The sequence below is a fragment of the Excalfactoria chinensis genome, chromosome 1 (genome assembly GCF_039878825.1).
Source record: "Excalfactoria chinensis isolate bCotChi1 chromosome 1, bCotChi1.hap2, whole genome shotgun sequence".
In the NCBI taxonomy this organism is placed as follows: domain Eukaryota; kingdom Metazoa; phylum Chordata; class Aves; order Galliformes; family Phasianidae; genus Excalfactoria; species Excalfactoria chinensis.
In genome coordinates, this window is record NC_092825.1 from 1923589 (window position 1) to 1946572 (window position 22984).

Genomic DNA, 22984 nt, shown 5'->3' on the forward strand with positions numbered 1-22984 from the left:
TTATTAAATGGAGCTGCAAGCCAGACTGGACATTAAATAATTCTGTACGGCTCACAACAGCGGTGATCTTTAGAGGTTACCAACCTGCCATTGTATCTTTCAGATTTCCGTCTCGCTCTTCCGTTGTCATTTTGCTGTGTTATTACTCTTCAGGCTTCACATAGCATTCATTTCTCTGAATGAAAACAAATGACTCCTTGCAAGAAGCAGGAGATAAAGAATAATAAATACATTTTATGCACCACCTTTAAAAAGGGGGGGTGGGGAGGGGGAGGGAAAGGACTCTGAATCCCCATCCATCCATCCATCCATCCATCCATCCATCCATCCATCCATCCATCCATCCATCAGGAAATGTAAACCAGGGCTCAGGGAGAACACACGCACACATGAGCACACACAGGCACACGGGGAGATAAAACTTAGTTTAAAGGCAAACATGGTCTTGCTTAAAAATAAATACCTCGGAGGATGCAAATAGACACCCCCAGCCCCCGTGTCTGCTGGCTTAAATTTAAGATAATTAAAAATACAAAGCATGGATTAGCCTTTATTTCCTGTCAATGGTGCAGGCTGTGGGGAGGAGGGGGATCCTGGTGCTGTTCGATGTACTTCCAAGAGGCGCTGCCTCTGAGAGTGGGAATTGCTTGGACCCTCTTCAGCATCCACCCCTGGGTCCTGCTGGGAGGGTGGGGGGCAGCAGCAGGAGCACCCCCCCTCCCCCCCTAAGGTATCCCAGTGTGAGCATAGCCAACACTCTGCAAGCAGAGGTCTCCCCACTGGATCCCTTTGATCCCATCCCAACATCCTGCAAGCAGAGATCTCCCATTTAGGTCCTTTTACCCACCCTATCCCCTGCCCATCCTCTTGGTGTTTGACTACAGAACCCAAAGCACTGCAAGCAGAGGTCTCCCTGTTGGGTTCCTTTGCTCCCATCCCTCCCTGCCTGCCCTCGTGGCTTCTGGGCTCTGCGGGGAGGCAGCCCTGTTGCTGTGCTATAGCAACACCTTGAGAGCATCACATCCCTTGGCGCTTGCTGCTCTCTCTGCTTTCTGAGAGCCCTGATATGATTTGCAGAGTGGATGTTGGGTGTTGAGCTCACCGAGCGGGGATCCACTCCATGGGTCAGCAACACCAGGATGCAAAACTCCAAAGGTAAGACATAACAGCTATAAAAAAAACAAAACACTCTTATTCCTGCAGCTGCCAGGAACTGAATGAAGACTCGGAGAGCAGAGCAGCTCTCAGCCTCTCTTTAGGATTACTGCTCACCCAAGCCGAGAGGTTGATCTACCTCTGAGCCTCCCTATGCCCGCTCTGAGCATTTTGTCCTGACCAGAAGAAAGCAGCAGTACTCGGGGTGGGGAGGGAAGGGAAAGGCAGATGCCAACCATAGCAGCAATGCCGGGGAAGGGTTTTTCTTGGGGGTGGAGGAGTCACAAAGATGCGTTTGATTCCCTGCGTTATCTATCTATCTATTTATTTATTTATTTATCTATTGGGGGGGGAGGTGGGGGGGGGGAAAGGAGGGTGGGTAGCCGCATTTCCCAATTAGCCCAATCAGGCTGGAGATCCTAGGTGTCAGTAGTGAGTAGGAGTGAGGGAAGACACCGGGAGAAATCAAGGCAGCCCGAGTGCTGCCGTGGGAGAGCGGCGGCGGCGGCGGCAGCGCTCGCAGCCCCATCTCCGTCTTCATCCCCCGTCCCCTGTAAAGTTCGGGACGAGGCAAAGCGGCTTCACATCCCGATTCTCCAAGGGAGATGGCCGGTTTCGCTTTCTCCCCTCTCCCAAAGGTGGGTGGGCTCGGTGAAAGGAGGAGAGAGCGGCCACAGCAAAAGGGGAAAAAAAAGAAAAGAATAAAAAAGAATATATATATATATATATATACACAGAGAGAGAGAGAGAGAGAAGAATAATAGAAAGGGCTTTTTAAGCATGATTGTTATTATCCATCCCCGTGCTGGCGTTGCCTCCCTTCCACACCTCTCCGGCTTCATTATTATCATTATTAATATATATGTATATATACACACTATGTTTTTTTTTTTCGGAAGAGGGGTGTGTGTGTGTGTGCGGCTGTTTGCAAAAGAGCCTCGGGTGTCAAAGCCCGCTCCTCAGCCACCATTGGAGAGGAGGAGGGCTGGGGAGGGAGGAAGGGCTGGCGAGACAGCCGCAGTGCGAGCCCTCCCCGGCGGGCGGACAGCGGTGCGGCGGCCGCGGAGCGCGGAGCGGAGCCGGGTATGGCCCCGTAGCGCATCCCCCGCCCGCTCTGCTCGGCTGCTCGTCCTCCTCCCCCCCCTTCCTCCCCCCCCCCTCCTTCGCTGATTTAAAGGCTGGAGGAGGAGGAGGGAGGGGGTGATTTGGGGAAGAGAAGGAGGGTGTAGTGTGGAAGGGGGGGCTGGGGGGGAGTGAAAACTGGAGCTGTTTCTCCCCCCCCCCCCCCCCCGCTTCTCTGGCGAGCCAGACGCGGTTTGCCCAGTGCAGAGAGAGGGGCTCCTCCGTGTTCCGCCTCCGTGGAGTATTTGGGATTGGAGAGAGACACACGCACACGCACACACACACACACACAGAGACCATCTGCAGTGTCAATGCGGCGCCTGCTCTGAAGACTGAAGTGGGGGGAAAGGAGAGGGAAAAAGAATAATATATATATTTATATATAAAAACCCACCCAAAAGCAAGCGAGGAGCTTTCCCAGGTAAGGAACCTCCCGCCCTGCTCGGGCAGCGGGGACCGGAGGGGAGGATGCCCGGGAGGGGCTGCAGCGGTACCTGCCCTATGCACCTGGAACGGCTGAGGGGGGGACTCGGGGGGAGAACCCACCGCCTCTCCCCACCCATAGAGCTTTGGGAAGGGGGTCAGGGCCGGCGGGCAGGGACCCCCCGCGAGCAGAGGGGCTGAGTCGGGGGCTGCTGGGCACGGCCCCTCCGGAATGAGAAAGACGCTGGGGGGGGTCGCGGCGGGGAGTCCCCCGGATCCTTCATCCTCCGCACCCTCAGAGCGAAGGGAACGCGTTGCCCGATGTTCCTCCCTCCCCCCCTCCATCGCACCCCCCCATGCCTCCACACCCGCGTCCTCGGTGGTTTTTCTCCTTTCGCACAAAGCTCAACTTTTCTCCCCGAAGGAAGGAGCTCCGGCGTCGCAGCTCCTGGCTACTCCCGGCAGCGGTTTTCCTACTGCCGGGGGGAAAGCCGGCGTGGGGGGGTGGAGGGGGGGGAGTTATTTCCCTCCCTCCGTGCCCCATTGCCTCCTCCGGGCTGAAGGCATTTGCAAACTTTTCCCTATGAGGCTGCAGCTGGAGGCAGAGCCCTTTTCCCAGGCATAATCGGAGCCTCCCGGGTGACCGATGGGAACAGGGGCCACCCCCGGTGGGGAACACCTGAACGAGAAGGGGGTGATCCCCATCATTTCCCTTCCTGCGAGGTGCTGGGGAGTTTGGCTGCCTAAATCCCGGCTGCGGAATCGGTGCTGATAAACCCTCCCCTCCCTCGGTGTATGTATGTGTGTGTGTGTGTGTGTGCTGCAACCGAAACCTGCGTATTGATGCTCTCCGTTTATCAGACATATGCCCCTAAATGATGTAGACAAGGAGAAGTGATCTAAACACCGAGCTGCACATGGTTTTGGTGGAAATATAATACTCCGGCAGCAGATGAGTTCCTCCCAGATAAACAAACCCACTTGCTCAACCCCAGCAGTGCTAAGTGCTGTTTGGGTTTGGAGCGGCTGCGTGTTGCTGCTCCATCCCCAGCCCAGAGGAAACCCTCCTCCTGGGGCCCCATCTGCTCCTGGCTCTGGGTAGGGACTCAGCCTTCACCACGGTGGATTTGCCTTCGTGGAAGTGACCAGGTTGGGAAGCTTGCGGCCGCGTTCCTCTCCCTGTAAACTTCCAACCCACGTCTGCTCTGCTTCGCCCTCCAGCCGTGCCAGGCAGCTCGCTGGAAACACACCTGATTTTTCATGGCTTCCTTCCGACATCGGGATGCGAGGTTTTGGGGAGGGCGTGGATGCGAGTGTCCAGGGGAGAGTGATGGAAGGAGGGATGTTTGGACCTGGGCTGCCGAGGATGCTCCTATTCCAGGGGAACAATGACGGTGTGAGGGGATTTTTTGCAGCCTTCTGGGGTCTTATCTTGAGCGTGCACAAACATTTCAGAAGGCATAAAGCATGCTAACTTCTTTATCCGCCTTCTGCTTCACCTGGGTCTTAATTATAAGAGCCGGTTAAATCCGCGAGCGGGTGGGACTGCTGGTGCATGGGGTCTCTGTGATTTTAATTACAGCGTGTGCCTCCCGTTGTGAGATTAGGTGCTTCCTCCCCCTGGCTGAGCCACTGCCTTGAGGTTTGAGGGATGAGAGCCGCGCTTTAAGCGTGTGTTTGTTTGTTTGTGAGTGGGACCCTTTGCCGGAGCCAGGCTTCAAGCAGAGCAACAGATGTGTGTCTGCTTTCAGTGCGCAGCCAGGTTACAGCACGCAACCCCATCACGAAAGTCAGGGATTTTCTTCCCTCCCCTGCCCAGACCCATCCTCCGTGGGGGTGTCTCCTTTCCTGGAGGACCACTCCGAGCCTTTTCCTTCCCATCCCCTCTTCCATGCGTGGCGCCCGGCGATCTCGATACGATGCAAAATAGATGACAGCTGCATGATCTAAGCGTTGTTTATATCCGAGACGGGTGTTTTAGAATACAGCCTGATGATCAATCACAGTGCTGTTGGGAAGCTTTCGCTTGGTGATCGTAACTGCCTGGTAGCCTCTGAAGGCTGCCGTTAAATCAGTGAGCCTGGCCAGCGGAGGGCTGAGTGCTAGCGTGAATCCTAAGAGAGATGCTGAACTTCTCCACTGGGAGAGGAAATATCCAAGCTTTTACCTGCCAGCCTGCTTTGCTGTGCTCGTAGTGCTAGACAGCCCCGTGAATGCGGCACTGCAAAGCCGGGGAGGCAGCAGTTTCAACAGACAGATCCCGGGGGGCAGCAGGAAGGCAGAGAGGAGGGGAAAGGAGGAGGGATGCTGGAGCCCCTTTTGTACTGCCTTTCTCCTTTTCCCGAATTGCTTTGTCTCCTGATTTCCTTCATGCAGTGCAGCGCAACCTGCTTCCTTCGCGGAGGGCTGAGCTTTGATTTGAGCGCTTGAGAGCCTGAGGTTTGCAAGGTCTTAGGATGCTCGGGTGTATTGAGGGTTAACACTGCATAGGAATTAATTTCTTATTTGGAAGGGAACTCTGAAAATCTTCCTAAAAAGCAGAGAATGATGCTGGCGTGGTGAGCTCGTGTTCTACTCGCTAACGCATAGGGATCCTGCATTGGGAGGATGTTAGAGGTAGAGCTTTTGAGTTTTGGCGCTATCAGTGCCAAAGTTTGTGTCTTGGCATTGCATGTAGACATTTTCAGGCACGCTGACTTTTCTGTGATCATCTGATTTTGGAATCTCTTGGCTCTTCTTTATTTATTTGTCGCAATACCCCTGTAAAGTGAAGTCTCCCATTGCTGATGGCAACTGAAACCCAGCATTGCCCTGCGATGCAGCAGTAGTGAGACTCCAGAGCTTGATGTCCTGCCCCTCCCCAGCTAAGAACGCATGATTTGGGGGTGTTTGGATTGGTTCCCACTGTAAAACCCTCAAAGGTCTTGGTGCTTAAGAAACAAGATAAAATAAAAGCCCTTCCTGCTTCCCACCAGAACTGAACAGGGGCTTCAGAGGGCTCTTTCTTACTCCTTCCTTATGGCTTGCAAGGCTCCCTTAATGGACATCAGCCCCTCCAGGCGCCCAAGGCTACGAGACTTCCCGTCTGTGCTGAGTCTGGGCAGCACTGCTGACTTACTGCAGGATGTTAGTGGTGGGTGTGCTTCCATGCATGGCTGTCATCAGACTGAAAAGCACTTTATATCCTTTAGGTTGGAGTTCTCAAGAAGACGACATTAAAAAAAAATAGGATCCTAACAACACAAGCAGAAATACATACAAAAGGCTCTCCAGATGTTTTTCACTCATTTCTCTGCCATAAAAAAATAAGGGAAACTGAGGTACAGAGAGGCAGGAAGCTCCGTCCAAGCGCCATTTACTGGTAGGACTCCTCACTAACTACCATGAAATGCAGACTGAGCCCCAAATAGTCCTTGGGAGTGAGAGCAGTGAGTGGTCTGCTGCCCTTGAGCCCGTGCTTCAACAGCCAGAAGTAGTGAGTGGTCAGAACAAGACACTTTTAAGACTGAAAGTTTTACAGTTCAAATGACAGATAGATGCTTAAAAATGAGAAAACCTTGTCCTGGGTGAGCACTCTGGCCACAGGGCACCTGTGCTCCCATGAACTTTGGTTTCCATGTTTGAAATTGTGTATAAAATGTTTTTAAGAACCCTTGGAAATAGAGCGATGTGAGATGTGCTGTGATGCTGACAGCCTGCATGGTGATTTTCTGGAACTGGCATTCCTCTTTGAGGTGCTTTTTTTTGATTCATCCCACTAGAATTGTTCAGCTCTCTTTGTTTTTCATTGGTGTGTGTTTGTTTTTTTCTGTGCTTGATCATATCTGGAGGAAGATTTTTACTATGAGAGTAGTGAGGTGCTGGAATGGGCTGCCCCAGAGAGGCCATGGGTGCCCCATCCATCCCTGGAGGAGTTCAAGGCCAGGTTGGATGGGGCCCTGGGCAGACTGGTCTAGTATTAAATGTGGAGGTTGGCAGCCCTGCCTGCAGCAGGGAGGTTGGAGCTTCATGATCCTTGAGGTCCCTCCCAACCCAAGTCATTCTATGGTTCTGTGATTCTATGATATCTCATAATATTCTACAACAGATAAGGGTCTCCAAGACCGTGTCCTGCATCAGCAATGGGAGCCAGTGCAGTTGGTATCTGTCCTGTGACTTTGAATGGGTGTCATTTGCCTTGGAAATCCAATGGCCATCTCATTTTGGATATCTCTAATCTATAGAGTCATAGAATCATTCCAGCTGGAAAGGACCCTTAAAGGCCACCTAGTTCAACTCCCTGCAATGAATGGGGACAGCTAGATCAGGTTGAATGGGTATCCTTTAACTTGGAAATCCAATGGTCATCTAATTTAGACATTCATTGGTGTCAAGCTTGCTTTTCAAAGGTGATTTGCAGAGCAGAGTTCCCATGGAAGAAGCCCAGTCTTTGCGGTAGTTATGGTATTCTCAACTGTTTCCATCTCAAATGCTTATACCTGTAGAAGGCACCCAGTGCTTGGGGCTGGAGAGCCTGAAGGCTTGAGCATGTGTTGGGCTGAAACCTCCATCCCCACTGTGGTGCATATCAACAAGTAGCTTTCTACTTCTTCTGGAGATTGGACTAGGTGATCTTAGTGGTCTTTCCCAACCTTCATGATTCCATGATTTCTGTAGAAAGAGAGAGGTCATCTGCAAACTCCATGACCTGCTTTAACTCGAAGCCATGCTGCCAATGAGTGTGTTTTAAGTCCCACATGCCATGTAAGCAGAAATCCCGACTCCAGAAACAGGAGACTGATTTTCTTTTGCATAGGAATTAAAGAAAACCACAGCTGAGTGAGGCAGGATCTGCACCGCTGGCCCAGAAGGGAGACCTCATGTTGCTGTCTTTCCCAGCTTTCACATCTGACCTCCAAGTTCCCTTCCACCTGCCTTATCCCTACATGACTGTTCTGCCGGGGCTTCCCCAACAAGCCATTAGCTATAAATTTACAGGAGCTGACTGGCACTTGAATCTCCCTTGTCCTTCTGACAGCGTGAATGTGTGGATCTGATGCAGATAATATGGAATAGGTTTCCATTACAGTTATTAGCATGATATATACTCATACATTTCCCCTTCTTCAGAGGTTGTGCAGAGGGACAGGGGAATAAATCTTGACGCTTGGTGAACTCTCACAGCCAATACTGCATCAAATGCATGTAAATGAATCATAGAATGGTTTGAGCTGGAAGGGGCCTTTACAGGTCCCCTAGTCCAACTCCCCATCACTGAACAGGGACACACACAGCTCGGTCAGGTTTTCCTAACCCACCTGTTGGCTTACCTTCAGCATAAAACATTACATAAGGGAGGAAAGATGAGGGTGGTGGAGTTGTTTTTGTCTTGGTATTGTTTTCCTTTGGAATCATGAAGCGATGCTGGACTTGGAAACTGCCTGTAATGCTTGTGATTTATTTACTTGTTGTTGCGTCTGAAGTGAGGAATGCTTGCTGGCCACCAGCAGCCCCTTGGTGCTCATTCATGAAGAGCTGCACTGCTGAGTGTCTCCACACTAAACTGTTTGGTGACTGAGTGTAGAGTTATAGGAATCGAAGCGACGAATTAGCAGTAAATCAAACCCTGGATGGCTCCGTACCCGACTGCAGCGAGACTTAAATTAAAAATATCTTGCCAAGATGAAGTGCTTCTAAGTCAAGCACTGGAGTTGTATCAATCTGGGCTTGGGCACTGAGAGCCGAGCCCTTTGAAACAGGAACCATGATGAGCCCACGTATTGATCCCCAGCTGAACGGGTAAATTGCCACTTCATTTCTTCTATCAGCTCTTCCCTCATTTCCTTCCCTCTTTTTCCCCTCCTTGAAAAAAAAGATGGGAAGTTGGGAAAAGAATCGCAGATTCATTGTGCACAGGTGGCCCCGTTTGGCTGGGTTAGAGCATATTTGATTGTGAAATGGGATTTATTTGTTGTTGTGTTGTTTGTTTGCTTTGCTTTTTTGTGACTGGGGATTTGTCCATAATGTAGCGCTGGAAATAAAACTCATTTAGAGACTAAGGAGGTGTATCCTGTTACAATTGCTTATTGATGGAATAGCAAGTACTTGGTGTGTAATGCAGCTTTGTTTTACTTTATGAAAACTTATTCTGGGCTGTCAGAGGGGGACTTTAATTTGTGAGAGGGAGACTTTGATTTGCCAAATGGAGACTCTGATCCGCCAGAGAGCTGTTCTGTGATCCCCACCCTTCAAGTCTTTTATCCCCTACCTACCAAGTGTGGGCACCCTGGTCTTGTAGTAGTGACTGCCAAATATCTCACAGTTGTTTGCTCTAATTCTCTTTACAAATGGCTCGCTTTTGGTCAATGAGATGATAATACCAGGCAGGTTCTGATGGGGAACTTACTGGCCTGAGAAACAGCCTTGTATACACGGCCAATAGCCACCAAGGTCTGTCCCAGGCTGATGTCCCCTTCTGCTGCTGACTGCTGGGAAGAGGCTTTTGGAGATGGCATTGGGCTGCTCTAAGGTCGGGGAAAAGAAGAGAGAGGAAGTAAACTGGGAGCGCAGCCATGCTGGTAGCATGGCTACTCAAAGGCTTCTCCATAGATTTCCTTTGTTGGGTAATCAAGGAGATGAAAAGGCAAATTACAGTGAGTAGGTCTGCGTGATTTTCCAGCTTTAAAGAAAATGACTTTCTGAACAGTTTTGGGAAGCCTGTTCTATTCTTTCAGGTTTTGGTACACACCTCCAATCCTTGCTAAAAGCAGAGCAACGACATGGAGCATTGTCAGATTAACATCTGACATGCACGTGTGTCCAGGAGGGGTATTTGCATGGATAATTCCTTCTCTTTAACTGTTCAAGTCCTCCAGGAGATCTCCTCTTTTTGGCTGCGCTCTCTTCTCTGTGACCTCCTGAATGAATGTGGGGTTTGGCAGCACTTGGGCACAACCTGGAGGATGAGTTCTGGGTTTCCATCATAGCTTGTCCACCTACTGAGCCACCCCCAGAGGGGCAATTGCCTCCGCACCCTGAAGAAGGCAGGATCAGCCCTGAGTCCTCCTCCTGTGCTTAGCTGCTATGGTGATGAGTTGCTATAGAAACACATAGTTAGCATTATTATTTATTATTGAAAGGTGCTTCTTTTCATCTCTTAAAGGCGAGGTGGTGCCAGGAGGAGCCCAGTGCTGGGTGCGAGGTGCTGCCCACCCCATCCACATAGGTTGGTGGGTTGTATTTCCCCATGAGCCAGGCTGTAGCAGCCCAGTAGGCTGATCTGGTTAAACAAATCCCCCTGCATGTTCCCGTCACAGGTTCCTTCCTCTGTCAGATGCATCCTTTGGAGGGGGATTTGAGTGAAGCGTTTCATTATAATGAGCTTAGTTATTTCCCAACTAGTAATCGCATGTCGCCATTTGGTGCAACCGGTTTGCATTAAGTTCTGTAATAATATGCCTATTCATCCATCACAAATACTATATTCACAGGACCTTGTAGTGATTGCCTGGTAAATACCTTCCCTTATCTCTTTGCATACGCTGCTCCCTGTTGTTTGCTGAAGTCCCCCCCTCTCTCTGCAAACCCATCCCTCTGCACTGGGAGGCAGGGAAGCTCCTCCAGCACTCTTGTCCTGGGCTTCTGCTCTGCCTGAGCCCTCCTGCAGCTGGGCACCTGGCCAGGCAGTGCAGGGCTATGCTGCTCCAGGGCTTTTTGCAGCTTGTGTGATGCCAAGCAGAGCAAATTGTGCTTCCCAACTATTGCTTTCTAGCTGTGAGTGGGACTCATCCTGCCTCGCGGTCCCCCTTTTTCTGCAAGTACAAGGATAGGGAACAGGTATTTCCTGTAGGCTGGGTGCTGAGCAATGCTCCAGTTGACTTCTGAAGCAGGGTGTCCTGCAGTGAGCCCCTTTTAGAGCTGTCTTCAGAAAAATCCATTGGTCTGGGAAGTGCACAGATAGAAAGTGCAGGAGGGATGCAAAATTGTATTCACAGCTTCACCTCAAAGCTGGCAGCGCTGCAGAGGTGGTTCTGCAAGGAAACCTTCTGTCCTTCACACCTCAGTAGCTCTGAGGATGCTGAATTGCTGCAGAAGGGTGACTCTGTGGGGCCAGGAGGTGAATGGATTGGAGGATTAGAGAAATGTCCAGAGAAACTGGGAGCAGCGGGGCTGCTTTGCACCTCCATCCAGTGCAGGTGCAGTGTAGTATGGAGGTGGAGGGCAAAACGTGTGGCCAACAGGCCCAACTATTGCTCTCCCTCCAAAAAGGAGAAAAGGGGGGGGGGGGGGGAAAGGATATATAAAAATCCCTAACAATATATAGGTTTTCTAGATGTTGTTTACTGGGCCATTGATTGCTGCTGAAGACGCTGTCCAGCGGGATGAACCCCCTGCAAGGTGGGAGGGATGCAGGAATGGCTGGATCAGTGCAGGATGCTGCAGGTGGGATGTGGGGAAATCTCTGCTGGTGTTTGCAGGTTGGAGCCCCTGAATTCCCCCCAGATTTCTCTCTGCTTTCCCCCTCCCCATCCTGCCAGGCTGGGACTGGGAAACATCCTTCCCAGCCTTTGAGGAAACAAAAGGAAGCTCTTTAAAGCACTCCTTCAAGCAGGAATAAAACACCTTCCTTTACAGGGCCTGTTTCATTGCTTGAAGTCAATCCCCTTGGGCTTTGTATTTCCATTCTTGGAAGCTGAGCACCCTGCAGAGAAGAGAGAAAAACACCCAGGGTGCAGGAGCACAGCTTGGGGGCCTTCTTGTCAGGTGCAGCTTGGAGGTAGAGAGAGGAATGTAGGGGGGTCTAAATGCTGATTTCCCCCTCCCCCCCTCTGCCAGAATCCCTGTCAATCCCATGGGCTTTCTGTACCTCTCAGATGGCTGGATGCACCTACAAGAAGCATGCAAGTGGAAGAAGGTGTGTTTTTGCTACCATGCTGGAATGATGAAGAGCACATTTTCCTTACTCCTAGGTGTGCCACACCTCAGGGAGCAACTTTTCTTTGCAATTAAGCATAGCACTAATAGGGACCTGTGCTAAAGGAAGGAGCCTGCCTGCAACAAATACAAGACTTTGGTAGGGTCACCCATGCGGCAGTGGGATCAGACTGGTTATGATTTGCTTCTGCCATTATTTTTTCTCCACCAGCTGCTTGGATTGGGTTCTGGTATAATGTGCTTCAAGAGAGATCATCCAAAGGTTGTCTTGATGACATCTTGGATCCCATCAGTTATGAGGCCATCAGGTTTCTCCCTGAACCCCAGCTGGAAGCATTCACTTTGGGTCCTGGACTTGGAGTATCTTTGCAGCCTTTTGGCTTACACTCCCTACCCAAGGTTTTCACCATGGCCCAGAGAGAGCAGGAGGCACAGGGTATCCTTCGTGCTGCACCTCCCTGCCCAATGGAAGAGGGAAAAGGATGGGGAGGGAGGTAAGGTGCATACGGCAGGAGATAGACACAAGAAAGAACACTTTTCAGAACCATTGAGGAAGCTTTTCTTCCTCCTTTATAGTGGAGCTTCTGTCCTTGCCTGCCTCAGCAAGTCAGACAGCTCAAAGGGACGCCAAGGAATGAAAGTAATGACTTCCAGTACAAATCTCTCTCTACATAATGTCTCAAATAAAACAGGAAAAGGAAATGGCAAGCGGGCATAATTAGGAAAGTATTACCCATTAAGGAGGGGGAAGGAGCTATCAAGTCGATTTCCTTCTTATTTTACATGCCTGATGTTTCCGCCTCTCCAGGAGGCAGTGTGTGAAGTAGGTCTCTCCTTAGCTTGGAGAAGTAAATAATCAGAACACGATGAGCTGCAAAGCTCTTCCCAAAGCTTTCCAAATCTGGGCTAAACTGAGGTTTTTTAGCATCTATTCAAACCCAGCTGATCTTTCTAGCAACAATAAGACCTGGTAGGACTTGTTTCTCACATTCACCCTGGGGAGCCAAGGCACAGGACTTGCATCTTCTCAGTGTGACCACCTCTGTACTAATTTATCTGTTTCTTCCTATTCCACATGGAAACAGAGAGAACTCCTTGTTGCTTCCCAGTGTAAAACTGGGTGTTTGTCTTGTGAGCCCACAGGATACCCTGTACTGCATTGGGGTGCACAGTAGGGTTGAGTCACTGCATCACACTGCCAGTTCTCTCTCCCATTTGCACTTGAACCTGGAGTTCCTTTATCCTTTAAGTAGATCTGCACACGTGCACATACACATAGCTATCTCTTCCGTACCTTTTAAATGTGTGTAGAAATGTGATCTTGGAAAAGGGACACGGCTTAGTGGGCATGATGGTGGCAATGGGTCAAAGATTGGACTACATGATCTTTTCCAACCTTTATGATTCTATGAGAAGCCTTTGTGTCTGGGAATGTGGCTTTCTGCGAGCTGAGTTTCTTCAGTGTTTTTCAGAAGGTGCAGATGCTGCTGGTGACAAAGAGGGTGCAAGATGGTGTTGTGCACCACTTCTCCTCCCTCCAAGGTGTTTGGCTGGAGCTTGGCCATGAGCACTCAAGCTGGGCAGCAGCAAGGTGCCATGGGCCTGGAGCGGATCCCAAGCAGATTGTAACTTGGTGACAATCTGCTTTCTCAGTGCTTGGTCTTGCACGCACTGATGCTCCTGCAGACATCTCCATCACTCTGATTGGCTCATGCATGGAAAGCATCAAGCCACATTTTCCCCCAAGAGCAGCTCCATGTGTCCACTCAAGATGCTCTCCTGCTGTACCCCCTCTCCTTTTGGCTATGCGTGTGGGGAGGATAATGTTGAGTTACTTAGTACCTGCATGGGGATATATAAAAGCTACTGCATGCCATGTAGAGTTGTAATAGTGAGCTAGAAGAAAAACACACGGTCTTTCTGTTCATCAGTTTCATTTGGTGGTTGCCTCCTCTGTCTCTCCTTTTTTGCTTCTCCTTCCTTATAAATTAAAGCAGAAACTGCTTTCTTTTATGATAAACAAGTGGTCTCCAAGTATAGGTTTGTTCTAGCCTGCTCCTCTGCTGCTCTCTGCTGATGTGCAACTGCTACCCATCATGAGCCAGTTCCAAGGTCTCCATGCACCTTGAAGCAGGAGCCTATCCTCAAACATGGACAGAATCACCCCTTTCTCAGCTCAGGGTTAAAAGGAGATGCATTTTGAACTCTAATAGGTTGTTGCTGAAGCAGTTGCTCAGCAGAAGGGACCCAAACCTGCATGCAGTGATGCTGCAATATCATGGGGAAGGTGGATGGAGAGGTAGGAAGAGGATGTATCAGCCTGTTGACGTGGAGGAAAGAATTGAATGTCTGCCCTATATCAAATACCGTACTCAGTTCCTGTGGGAATTGGTGAGGAGAAAGCTGACCTTCTCTCATATTTATGAACTGAATCTCTCGTTTGCTTTGTTTTTGACTTTTTTCCCCACTCCCGCTGCGGAAGGAGTGCAGTACTTCATTGGGGAGTTGAACTGGGTGACCTTTAATGGTCCCTTCCAACTCAAATGATTCTGTGATGATTCTATGATGATTTCAAGGAAAAAACATTTTCTTCATTTCTTTTTTTTTCTTTCATGTGGTTGCGTGTTCTTTAAAATGCTGGTTCAGATGAGCAAGCTTTCATCTCTTTAGCTTTCCTTGCTTTGTGGTTGGTTTTGCACACTAAAAGTTTGACAATTACAAGTCAGTGTTTCCCTTACTGTTGCACACATCTATTCTTCCTTCTAGCTGTCCTATCTCCAGCCTTGGCTGAAGACTTTTCTGCAGAACCTTTCCTGAATCATAGCATCACAGAATCACTAAGGTTAGAAAAGAGCACTAAAAGATCACCACATCCAACTGTTGACCCATCCCCACCATGCCCACTAAACCACGTCCCTCAGTGCCACATCTCCACGTTTCTTGAAGACTTTGAAGGACGGTGACTCTGCCACCTCCATGGGCAACCTGCTTCAATGCCTCACCACTCTTTTGGAGAACAAATCTTTCCTAAGATCCAACCTGAACCTCCTCTGAGAGAGCTGATCAGGAGTGTCTGAGCAGCAACACCTTCCAAGACTCCCAGGATCTTTTTCTTCCTGTTCTGCCTACAGAGAGCAAATTTTTAGAGGATCACGAGCTCTCTGTTGCCTGCATGTAGGTCTCTTGGATATCTGAAACTGTTTTGCTGAAATTTGCAGTTGATTTTTGAAAGCTTTGGCCATTGCATTCAAGTGTGTGTATGCCTGTGTGTGAGTATATATATATATATATATGTATATACATATATATATAAATCTCTCTTCCCTCCTGTTTTCTTTCTCTGTCAGGAATCCAGCTGTGCAACATGTGGCACTTGTAGGACTTGGAAGGCAGGAAGATCAAGCAAACACAGAGCTTTCAGGAGAAGAGATAAAATTCCAGACTAAATTCAAGCCATGTAGACCCAGTGTGTTTTAATTTTAAAGCCCCACTGGTAGTGATGTGTGGGAGCTGTAGACAGAAATCTAGGGAGAGAAGAAGGGTTCATTTGTCTTGTTTCTTCCATAGGAAAACCTCCATTCTGAGGTCGTGGTGTTTGTCACAGTGTTAGTCTGCCTGGGTCCTACCAGGGAAACTGCCTGTTGAGTGCTACCTTTTGTGCACAATTGGAAGACAGAGAAAAGAGGGATTTTTTTTTTTCACTAAATGAGTGTTCTAGCTACTAAAGTGCTACATTTGTGTGGGTGTATGGGATGCAGATGGCCACCGAGGAGAAAGATCTTGTTATTAATAACCCAATGAATTGCGATAGCATCTTTTGCACCTGTGGATGCTGTGGCACTTTTGATCCTGGCTCTTGGGCATTGGGAAGGACTGCATCTGTGAGCTGTGGGCTCATTCTGATGGGAATTTTTTACTGTAGAGGATAGGTGGGAGTTTGACAGATCCATAGTATTGAGCTACGGCCATGGACTTGATGGAGTGAGATTTGGTCCATACAGTTCCTGGGTGTGTTTGCCAACGCGGACCTCACAAGGGCCCATCTGCCAAAGGGTTATTAGATTATTAAGCCTCTCTACTTTTTGGAGGTGTCCCAGTCCATCCTTAGTTTTGTGCTTTTGTATTATTATGGAGGAGTGCCTAAGCGTGCTCCTCATTGCCCATCCCAGTAAGTTCAGCATCACCCATTGCAAGACAAAGCTGAATTTAGTCAAACTCCACTGTCAATAATGCAAACTGCACTTCTCTCTTTGTCTCTCCAAGCAAATTATTTACAGGCTCCAACTTCTGAAAATCCATTTGCAGCCTCTCGAGCCTCCCTTGCTGCACCAGTCTGAGCATCCCAGCCATACAGGATCCAAGGCTGGAGCATTCATGATGCTCTCTGAGATCAGTGGGATGCTCCTGATTCAAAGCAATGGTGTCTGCATCCCAGAGAGCCAGTAATGCATGGGACTGGTGGTACCTGCTATTCATGCACTGCTGAAAATGCATATGTTGATTCTTCTGCTAGAGCTCCCTTTGTCCTGGGGAAGAATGGAGGAGGAGGAAAATGCAGCAGTCTTACTCTCTGCAATGGAATGGACTGTGGGGTACAGAAGGGCACGTGGAGAACAGTCCCTGCTGGGTCTTGCTCTTTTACCACACAAAGCATCTCCTCTGCAGTGTTTCTCCAGCTCTTACATCCTTTTATTAGGAACTCCATTTGTAATGAGCAGGATTTCACCAACAGTGACAGCCTTCCCACACTCCCACGTTACAAATGCCCCTCGCCTTAGACACAGGTGCCATTATACAGAGAACAATAAAGCAGATGGTGTTTGGATCTGGATTAAAGTAGAGACTGAGGTGACATTCTGCTTGCAGCACTCTGAGCAAGTACAAAACTTTTCTTTGGGGGGGTAGCAAACCCAGGTTTGGTTACTGCAAACCAATATACCATCTTTTGCAAACTGAAAGAGCTTGTAGGTTTGCTTCTTATTCTGAAGACAACCTGAGAGTGTCTCCTCCCGGTGTTTGTGTTTATACACACATGTATAGATTGCGGAGTGCTTTAGCAGAAGAGTAGCTGGATCAGATGCCTCCTCCCTTCCTCCCACCAGCTCTGCAGGCTGGCTGCCAGCAGCAGGGCTCTGCTCTGTATCATCTCAGGACACCCTGGCTGCATCTGTGCAGACACACTGAGTGCAGTCACCACTGGACTATTTAAAGCAGCTTCAACAATGACAACGGAGTGTGTAATGCACCTATTCTGCTGATGCTGGCAGAGTGCTCACAGAGTGGATGAGTTTAAGACTGATGGGAATTTACAGCTCTGGAGCCATTAGGGTATGTGTGTGTTCCTAAAACATGCATCCTAGGAGACAATGATAGAAGAAAATCAGCTTGAAGGGGGGTAGCCCTGGTGCTGCACACATGGCTTTGCAGAGTAGCAGTTGTGGCACAGTGGTACAAAGCTGGGGAATGAAGAGATGGGCCGGATTTCTCTACCTTGGACCTCTGTCTCTCTGGGGTGTTTCTAGGTGGATCTTAGAGTCATAGAATCACCAAGGTTGGAAAAGACCTCTGAGGTTGCCTAGTCCAGCCATCCACCTACCACCGATACTGCTTGGAAACCACATCCAAAGTTAGGAAATGGATCTTAGTTTGGATAAGAGCTGCTGGTTAACCTTGCAAGCAGTGTTGTGATATTTCACTGAGGGTTGCTCAGGACAAGGAGTTATGTGCTGGCGTGACATACAGGGGGACTGCATTAGTTCTGTTAAGGCTCATTATTTGATAATTCAGTGTAGGCTTAGTGTTAAATGTTGGTGGGAATTGGAAGGGGATAGGCTTTGCTCCTTCAGCCTTAATGTACATAAAATGGCTCAGAAATGTGCTGGATAACTATCTTGAACTAACTTGGTTCAGTTTGTTTTATGTTCAGATTGGATGTAAGGAAGAGGTTTTTTTGCAGTAATGGTGATGAGGCACTGGAACAGATTGCCCAGTGATGCGGTGGTGTCCCATCCCTGAACACATCCAATGTCAGGCTGGATGGGTCTCTGAGCAACCTGATTGAGCTGTAGATGTCCCTATTCATTGCAGGGGGTTGGACTAGGTGACCTTTAAGAGTTCCTTCCAACTCAAACAATTCTATGATTCTATGATTGCTCTTTATAGAGTTCAGCAATTACCTGCTTTTTTTTTTTATATATTTTCCCCTCTCTTTAAGTTTCTTACAGAAATAATACAAATTTTCCAAGCTCTCACACTACCCAAAAATGGAAATTTCTCCCCAGAACTTCAATCTTGTATAAGTGATTTGACCTCAGTCAGTAGACGGAGGAAGCCCTTCCTATGGGAATCAGGAGCTATGAGATCAATGTGCTATTCATGAAGAGAGGATGTTTCAGTGCTCACAGAACTCACAAATCTGCAGCCTTCCCACATGTCCCACTCTCTGCTCATATCCGTTCTACTAAATTATCTCTACCCACTTTTCTCTTCCTCCTCCACTTCCAGCCTTCCCTTCCTTGTGTCAGAACGTGCTCTACTGTTGGTCTCCAGTTGGGTTGACTAAACTGAGCTACAGCGTAACTCCGTCAGGAAACAGAGAAGAGTTTCCTTAGCGCCAACGCAGCCTCCAGCTGACACAGCAAATGGGTAAACCTGCTTAGTCCCTTCATCCCTGATGCTGAGTGTGTTTTACTTATCCTATGGCGATAGCCCAAGCGCTGGCTGATCCACAATGGGAGATAATTCTTCATATGTGATGCACTGATTATTGGATGCTGTAACCTGGTCCAATGCAGACACTTTGAAGCATGGCCAAAGGATGCTCTTGACAATACCCTCCCAGTTATTATCACCTGCTCCAAAGTAAGGAAACTTACTCAGCAAAACAGTGGAAAGAATGTAACCAAGGTCAAACGTACGGAGATGCAAATATTAATAACTTGCAAAAACTTTTCTCCTAATTTAGTTCCCACAATTGCCCGTGCCATCCTGAATGCAACCTTCTCCAGAGATGTTAGCCTGAGGCCGACACCGAGCTGGGGAAATCGTCTTCAGAGCAGTTAAGGACTGTCAAAGTAATGAGGACCTTAAAACTGAGCCCTGCTATGGAACATGTCAGGCAACCTGAGCTGCAGTTGTTGCAGTTAATGCTTGGTGTAATTACGCATGTACACAGTGCCCTGCACTGGGTATTGCTTAATTTCGTGCTAAACTAAATGTCTGTATGCTGTGCAGGATGTGTCTCTCCTTGCAAATGCTGTTTGTGTGGGTACACACCAGCTCTCTCCTAGTCTTTCTGTTAACAAACATAGCATGTGATTATGAGTTGTTTCTTTTTTGCCTGTATTAGCATAGTTCTGTCTCTTGTCTAGATCAGATCCCAGCCATAGGTGTCCTTTCTATCTCAGCAGTATCCTGAGGCTGTCAGGCATGATTTGATGCTAGTTATCCTGCAGCAACAGCCGGGCAGGGCTCTAAGAATAACTTCCCATTGGCTTTTGTATGTGTTGGCAGCAGCTAGGTCATTCTCTGCCTTAAAGTGACAAAGTCACTGGAAGAGAAAATTAAGAGCAAGCTTGTTGTAACCATTCACATAATAACAATCATTATTATTATTTGGAAGAGGAGAAGGGAGAGAAGTAGTTGTATTATTGGTTCTTTGCTGAAAGTGATTGCTTTGATCATCCAGCCTGTAAAATGGGGATTCATTGGACTGTAGTGGTACTGACTTAAAGGACGGGTGTCTGACTGCTGGTTTTGTTTGTGTTCTTTGTTGCTTCTCCCCCCCCCCCCACAATATGCTCACAAAACCACTGCTTATCAGGGCTGTGTCCACATAGCCTCAATATAGAATCATAGCATCATTAAGGTTGGAAAAGACCACTAATACCATCCAGTCTAAACATCAACCCATCCCATCCTCCATCAAACTATGTCCCTCAGTGCCATATCCACCCTTTTCTTGAACACTAGGAATTTTCTTAAACACCTCTAGGATCAGTAACTCCACCACCTCCCTGTTCAACCTGTTCCAATACTTCGCCACTCTTTCTGAGAAGAAAATTTTTCCTAATACCCAGCCTGAGTTAAGACTATCAGCAGAACAAGTCAATTCTCTTTCCTACTTTGCTTCTCAGCTGGATAGCTCTGTCAGCGCAAGCACAGGGACTCCATTGGCACGGTCTGCCTTTTGGATCAGATGACATTGCAAAAAAGTTGAATGGGGACAAAAGACTTCAGCCAAAGCACCCCGAGGGAAGTCCTCTGGAGAGGACATCTTTCATGTAGATCTCGGATATTTTTTCTCAGAGGGAAACTCTGAATGCAGATGGTGCAATGAACCCTGCTTTGCTTAGAACTTGACGAAAAGTTATTTTATGGTAGCACAGTTACCATTTATAAACAACTATTCATACATTTGCTGGGGAGAACCCAGTAAAGCATGCAGTAGATTTGTATTGTTTAGAAAAAGAAAATGCCTGTTTGGTTCTGTAACTTTTCATTTGTGAAGAAGAGGTCACGCTTTGTAGCAACCCATATTTGCAATGATCTGGAATTTGGAGTTGGTGAACTTTGGGGCAGATGTCTGGGCTAGGCAGCACTCCGAGATCTCTGAAAGATCTGCTTTCATGCCCACAGAGACAAGAGAAACAGAAAATAGTTTAAAGCAAAGTAGGTTAAAGAATTGCTTTTATATGCATAAGATATGAACTAAGCAGATCAGGAAGACATGAAAAGAGGTTGTGGTGAGGTAGGGTCAGCCGGCCTCCTCTCTAAACTAACTGGGAAGAGACAGAATGGCCTCAAGTTGAGTCAGGCGAGGTTCAGGTTGGAAATTAGGAGACATTTATTTTCAAAAGGAATGGTTATGCACTGGAAGAGGCTGCCCAGGGAACTGATGGAGTCAGTGATCCTGGAGGTGTTCAAGAGGAGGGTAGATATGTCACTGAGGGACATGGTTAGTGAGCATGGTGAGAACGGGTTGATGGTTGGACTAGATGATCTTAGAGATCTTTTCCAATCTTAATTATTCAATGATTTTATGATTCAAAGGAGAAGTCAAATATATATATATATATCATGATCTTCATCCAGTAGGGAACTGACCACAAAAAATATTGCTAATGGTTGCAGTAAATTGAAGACCTCATTTAGGTTTGGAAGAGCAAATGTCAGGCAGCATGGTCTCTTCCCATGAGTGATAATGTGTGTGTTGGACTCAAGATCTGGCTATGAGTTGATCTGACTGTCTTTAGCCTTTCACGTGGGAAAACGGTGGAGGATTTGCTGTGTCAGATCTTTCCTCCCACTGTCACCATGAGTGGCCAGTGGTTGGTGCTCCAAAACAGTCTGGATATCTGCCCATAAAATGAGAGGAAAAAATGCTAAGCTGAATAAATCATAAAGGGAGAGTGTTCTTGCCTGTTCTTCAAATCTTGTGCCGCTGAAGGGAAATCACCATTCCTTTCTCTGTTCCCTCCCAGTTATAAAGGGCTGTTGATGACATTTTCTTTTTATTCCTGCTCCTGCTGTGTGTTTAGCCTATTTATGACTGTAAGGTTTTGGAAGAGGAAAACACTGATCACTAAAGTGTGCTCAGGCATCCCAGGCTTCCCAGGGAAGTGATCACAGCATCAAACTTTGGATACCACTCTCAGACATAGGGTTTGGATTTCGGGTGCTCTTGTGTGGACTCAATGATCCTTGCGGACCCCTTCCATCTTGGAATAGTTTATGATTCTATGATTCTACACAGGAAATCCAATGGATCGAATGGAACTTCATCCTTCATCCTGGTACCATCTCTGATTTTCTTCATCCTGTTGCTTTTGCTCTGTTTCTCAGGCTGCTCTGCTCTAGCTGCCTTTTGAATATGTAGTAAAATCTCAGACTTTGAAGACTGAGGATTCTCTTCTGGCTTCTTTGCAAGTGGTTTCCCCAGCTGCACATATAGATCTCGGTGCTCCAACAAGCTGTAGATCAAGGTCTAAAGGCTTTGTTTTTCCTGTAAGCCCCATGTTTTATCCTTGATGTTGTTTCATGTAGATCTGGAGAGTGAAATAGCCACTGATCACAAAGTCACTGTGAATATGGATTTACTCTTTGTGCCAAGCTTTCAGGAGGCAGTTGAAGTATGGTCTCTGTCTTACAAGATTTGGCTCTTAATGGATTTATACAGTGCTAATTACAAAACTTTAGCCTGAGAGAGAGGAATTGTGCCTCACAGATCTTAGTAAGATTGCAAAGCAGGGGAAAACATCCACCCACTGGCATTCAGTGCAACAGAAACTGTGTTCTACAGCCTCAGCCAACAAGAAAATAGCTGCCTGGTGACGTGGGAAGAAACCCAAGGTCAGAGGCTCTTGATGTTGGAAGACCAAAGTGGGGTTTTGGCATTTGATACTATACTAGGTCCAGAAAAAAAAATTAAGGTTTTATTTGGTCATCATTCAGAGGCTCTTTTTCTTTTTTTCTGTGCTTTGGATCTGTTTGGTCTAATATAGAGATTCTATGCTTTGGATCTGGATGATCTAATGTAGACATTCCTCGTACAAAGAGCAACAATGTCAGGCAGTATTGTGACACTGTTTACTTGAAATTTATGGCCTCACGTGCTGTTACTACAACTGTTCGTTTGTCTGGGGGTTTACATTTCCCCAGCTGCTGTGATAAGGAATAATTCTAATAGATCTGACCTCAGAATTGTTTTCACAGAATCATTATGATTGTAAAAGACCACAAAGATGGTCATGAATTTTAGGAGACTTTGAGATAACTATCCGCAGTATGGAGGGGAAACTGGGGAATCTGCCCCAGAAAGAAGAGTTTAACCCCATTCTTTTGTATTTGTAGGTTATTTCCATGACCTCAAAACTCCATTCTTGTTTTTGTGGCACTGAGTATATCTGTTCTTTCATCAAATCTCCATATAGCAAATTCCTGGAGGAATGTTACAAGCCTTTCCTCTCACCACGCCAAGCACAAGGGAACACACATCTGACCTGCTTTTGCTGGTAGGAAACTAAGTCTGAAATGCAGAGAGAAACAGCATCCATGTGCAGTTTTCTTTGTTGGGAAATCAGGAAGAAAGAAAGTCCCACTCATGGCAAATATTAATCCCTTCCTTTAATGCTCTTCTGTCAGATGCACAGGTAACAAGGTGATGGGCAACACGTGAGTGCCTGAATAGAATAATCTGTGTGATGAGTGAAGGCTATGTTCTGTTGCCGGAGTTTAAGTGCCTTGCAAACAACCCATAGCTGAAATTAATCTCTCTATTTGGGACAAGCTGCAGCTTGTGCTGGGATCTCTTCATTGTGGCAAGCTCCAAAAAGAAAAGAAAAGGTGTTGGATGCCCTCAAAGAGAGAGTTG

General features: G+C 47.7%; 1 protein-coding gene across 2 annotated transcripts in view; it reads left to right on the forward strand.

The window, feature by feature from the left end:
- Positions 1-1085: 1085 nt before the first annotated feature.
- PLXNA4 (plexin A4) overlaps positions 1086-22984 on the forward strand; it is a 408463-nt gene continuing 386564 nt past the window's right edge. The window contains exon 1 of one of the 2 annotated variants that reach the window (XM_072326423.1): positions 1086-1155. The gene's annotated coding sequence lies outside the window, so the exon portion shown is untranslated. Of the gene's footprint in view, positions 1156-2355; positions 2699-22984 lie in introns of those variants that run through there. The other variant, XM_072326431.1, reaches the window with a different exon arrangement.